At 47.7% G+C, this 4,626-nt stretch overlaps 1 protein-coding gene across 3 annotated transcripts in view; it reads left to right on the top strand.

The window, feature by feature from the left end:
* The first annotated feature begins 283 nt into the window (after window positions 1-283).
* ETV6 (ETS variant transcription factor 6) overlaps window positions 284-4,626 on the top strand; it is a 151,219-nt gene continuing 146,876 nt past the window's right edge. For 2 of the 3 annotated variants that reach the window (XM_035308829.1, XM_035308847.1), the window contains exon 1: window positions 284-314. The gene's annotated coding sequence lies outside the window, so the exon portion shown is untranslated. Of the gene's footprint in view, window positions 321-4,626 lie in introns of all 3 variants that reach the window. The other variant, XM_035308837.1, reaches the window with a different exon arrangement.

The following is a 4,626-nucleotide window of genomic DNA, read 5'->3' as shown; positions in this document are numbered from 1 at the left end:
TGATTCCCAGGCTCCCCCCTCCAGCTCCCAGCCAGGATCAGGCTTTGCTGGGCTGGCTGATCCTTCTTTATGGCTTCCCCTCCTCCTGCGCCATGGGAAGGAGAAGAGGAGGCCCTGATGGTCTACACACTTGCTGTCCTTGGCAAAGGACTTCCCTTTGCCCTTGGGTTTGTGTGGACAACCCAGAAAGGCCACAAGTTCACAGTACCCCTGCCAATCCCCATCTGCTGGCACCACAACAAGCAGTTCAGGGAACTGAGCTAGTTGTAAACATGCTCATGCACACAAACAAGGACAGACAGACACACATACACATACACATTCCTTGCACCTTCTCACTCTACTAAAGGCGGTTGACGGTGTGGCCAAAGGAGGGTGTGCTATGACCTGCAGCATGGGATGGGGCACTGCTGTGGGGTTCTAGTCCTGCAAGCTTTGTTTTGTGGCATTATCCTCTTACCAGTACCCCAGAAGAGGTAGCCAAGGGCTTGGCTTATAACCGCCTAGTGATGCCACAGCATTGCTCCACAGTGTTAGAGACGGTCCTGTGGTCGCACTCAGTTTAACCCAATCTGATATTTCAGGTTAGCTATTGTTGGGCTGGTGTTACTGGAATTAGTTGTCTTGGGAACTCTGTCAGGGCCACTCACTGCCTGCCGGTGTCACTCGTAAGTGCTGCAGCATCCAAGTACATTCCAGAAGCAGCACTGTCAACACGTGTCTACACTGTGACTTGTGCAAAGAAGTCTGTTCCCCAAATGTAACTATAAACTCATCTCTCAGAAGAAGTTGCACTGCTTTGAACATTGAAGAGGAGTTAAATCAGTACAATCCGCAATCTCCTTTCCCCTTTTTTCTACCAGAATGTTCACTTTCACAGCAGTAGAAAAGTGTTTCTCTTATTTACAGGAGCAACATAATGGGTGATTCAAAATAATCCAGTATGTGACAATGTGTGAGGATGGCGTGCCTTAGAGCATCAAGCATGTTCAGGGTTATTTTTTACATATATTGGCTGATGGACTAATAGGTGTCAAACCAGGATTTTTGCATTTTAATTTTGACTGTCATGGGTTTCCAAATGGGAAAGCTATATGAACACCTCTGACAGATACAGCATTTCTCACTCTAACACCTCAGACTGAATTTCATGTATATTCCTAAAAAGCCAAGGATTAGAGACTTCTACCATAGGAAACATTAGCCTAGCTGAATCTTGGAAAAAGGACTTGCCTGGGAACATGAAGCGAAAGCTAATCTTACTGCAAATGATGAGAAGCAGCATGACTGATGCACACTAAGGTCATAAAATGCAATTCAGTTTCAGAAACCAATTCGGGAAGGACAAAAGAATCTTAGTGCCAAATGTGCTACAGCGATCCCTTACCAGAGCACATCTGTGCACCAACTCTCATGGATTTCCTGTTTTTTCCTGAGGATCAAAAACTCTGTTGCATGCTAACATCAATGCTTTCACATTCTTGGAATTTACTACCGTCTCCAACTGCGTGTTGTTCCTTAAGAGCCTGATCCTGTGCCTAAGAGTAATCTCTGTCGAGTCACAGAAATGTCAGCAGACCCAGCTGCAAGGTCAGGATCTGCAGAGGTGAAGGGCAGAAGGAAACCTGAATATGGGCAAGGACTGATGTGCCCTAGCAGAGGGAGTACTGAAGGCACAGCACATCGTTTTCCATCCAAGATAACTTAAAGGAGAAAAAAGCATCAAGTGACTCTTTGTGTATGTTCAGTCTTTGGAAGGTGAAAATAAAACTGCTAATAAAAAAATAGCAAGAAGCAACAACCACATAAGTGAGTCAGTTAAGGTTCACTGGGCAAATATAAAAGCAAGGAAAAGATAACAGCAGAGAAACAGTACAATAAGTTAATGATAACTATGGGCACCAGCAACTAATAGGTGCCTTTTCAAATATAAAGAGGAAAAAAAATAATGTGAACAAAGTTTCCTTATTAAGAAACTGGGTGAAATCAATGACTGTTGCATATGTCCAGGGTACTGCTCTATGCTGCTGAAACTGGAAAAAACAGTACACAAAAGGAGAAATGAAAACTTTGTTATTCAGCTGGATGTAGGTTCCCAACTGTCTAGTCTCCTTTGGGAAACAGGTTCCAACATCATTTAGAGACATTAGAGAAAATTAGCCCAGTTGTTGAGAAAGTGGATGTAGGACAACATTTGGAGTCTCAGGGCTGTAAAAAAAAGGCCCGGGTGACAGAGAATTGATGGAAGCTGGTACGCTGTGGACTGAAAATTAAAGTCCCACAGAAAGGTGGTTTTGCTTTCTTTTCTGCGGGGCTTGCTCTATTTTCAGGGACAAACTCTAGACCAGAAAGTATGAGCTCCCAAACCCAGATTTCCAGGCCACTACAAGGAGGAAGAACATACTTTGTTTTATGGTTTTCTCTTCCTGCTCTTGCCCCACAACACCCCATCCATCTCCCTTTCCTGGGAGAGCTCTGAGAAAGGCAGGAACTTGGTGTCACCTTACAGGCCAGAATGTGGTTACACTTTGCCTGAATTAGTATTGCTGCCATCAACGCAAGCAAAAAGTTAGGGAATTTCTGGCTACGGCATTTATGAAAGGTGTCTCTGTGGGATCGTAAATCCTGCTAAAGGATCCTCCCTGGAGATAAACTAAGCAGTAGCCTCTTATTGAGAGGGAAGGAAACTAGCTGGGAGCCTGTTGGAGGTTTAATATAAGCCAAAGAACTTCCTTTCTGCACTGTGCAATGTCCACATGGAGCAGGTCTAAAGATGAGCTGACAGCTGAAGAAGCGTTCTCCTCACATTTCCAGAGCAACCGTTCTGCAACCACAGGCCATACTGCTCACCATGAGTCTTTGCAGCATTTTCCATTTCCCCTACAGCGTAGCATCCAGGACCACATAGCCTGAGGTCTCAAGAGATGTAACTAATGAGAGGAACTGCAGGAAACTGGGTCAGAAAAACAAGGGTAGAACCAAGCTGAGAAGGATTTTGGCCCTCCTCATTCGAAGGAGTCAATGTTCTTGAGGAGTCAAATGTTCTTGAGTCACTGTAGCGAGTATCTGGCTAGAATGGTTGAGGCATGGCTGCTTCTGTAGGCACATACGGACCAGCTGGTGGAGTGGCCTGTGCTTCGCCCAGACATGTTTGCCTCCCCAGCCATCATGCTCACCTTCGGTAGAGCAGTGCGGAAAGGAGCGCAAGGAGCTGGAAGAGAACAGCTCTAAATCTGGCTGTCATCTTGGACAGACACTTGTATCCATTTGTACTGTTTAGAGGTCTGCCAAGATTTTAATGGCTTGTATTTGTAAGGGTCATTAAGCAAAGTGGGAGGGAGAGCAGGTACCAGTGAACACAAAAAGAAAGGATGTGTGGACATCCTACAGGCAGGGAAATGAGATCCAGGACACAAAGCTTCACCATAACCTCTACTTAGAAAATCAGATTGCAACTGCATTGCAAAGGGGAATAATGAGGAGTAACAGGGCCAGTAATGCTGTAATGTCACTGTTAACACCAGTAACGCTGATTCAGGTTGGTGGCAGGTGGCAAATTCTGAGCAAACCTGTGAGGGAATTTGGAGATGAACTAAACCATTAGAGTTTGGGCTGCATGCACGAAGGATGAGGGAGATGGTTACCTCTAAATGTGGGCATCCATGGGCTGGGGAGATGGGGACCAACTGGGTGGGGATGAGGGAAGACTAATGCCAGTATGTACAGAGAATGATTAATGAAAGGAGGTAACCAGGACAAACGGCAATGGCTAGGAAAAGTAGTGATACTTGGGTGCAAGGCACAAATTGCCAAAAAGGAGAAAAATTGTTTAGGGACTGCAATACATGGTTATAACCAGGAGTAATTGGGTGAAACCGGACACATGGAAATACAGGCCGAATACTTGCCTGGCCACAGGGGCTGTGAAAGAGTCTCCAAGAGAAGGAGGCAGGAGCCCCGTTACCAGAGCCACCTCTAAGTAAAGGGGACAGATCCTCGAGAGTGACCCAGCAGGCCCTTTCCCCCCTGCACCTCTACATTTAGTATATTTCCACGCTTCTCATCCAATTCCTAGTTCTGATTTAATTGCTACAGTTAATATAAGGAATCGCGAGAGCTCCTTGCCAGGAGGAGCAGAGTAACGGGTGACTCAGCACCCGGGGAGGGCCGGCAGCGGCCACGTGGGTGGAAAAGGGAAAAAAAAGGAAAAAGGGAAAAAAGTGGGAAAAGGAGAAAAACAGAGAAAAGGGGAAAAAGGGGGAAAATGGCAGTAAAAGGGAAAAAAGGCGGAAAGAGGGGAAGTCCAGCGGGGTGAAGCGGAGCGGGCTGCGGGGACAGGGAGCAGCGCCCCTGCACGGGCCAGGCACCGGGGTGTCCCCGAAACAGGGAGGAGGCCCCGAGTCTGCGGTGCACCCCACCCCGCCCTTCCCGTGCCCGCTGCCGCACTTCCTGGTCTGGGCCCTTAAAGGGGCCGCGGCGGCGGCGGCAGAACAAAGGCTATTGTTATCCATCGCGCTTCTCTCGCCGCCTTGCCCCTTTAAGGGGCGGGGCCGGCTGCCGGGAACCGACGTCGCTTGCGGGGATGCGGAACAGGGCAGCGGCAAGGGGGTGGCGAGGGGGGCGGCG

This window comes from Oxyura jamaicensis, chromosome 1 (genome assembly GCF_011077185.1).
Source record: "Oxyura jamaicensis isolate SHBP4307 breed ruddy duck chromosome 1, BPBGC_Ojam_1.0, whole genome shotgun sequence".
Lineage (NCBI taxonomy): Eukaryota > Metazoa > Chordata > Aves > Anseriformes > Anatidae > Oxyura > Oxyura jamaicensis.
The sequence above is the reverse complement of the archived record's forward strand: the minus strand, read 5'-3'. Positions and strand labels throughout refer to the sequence as shown.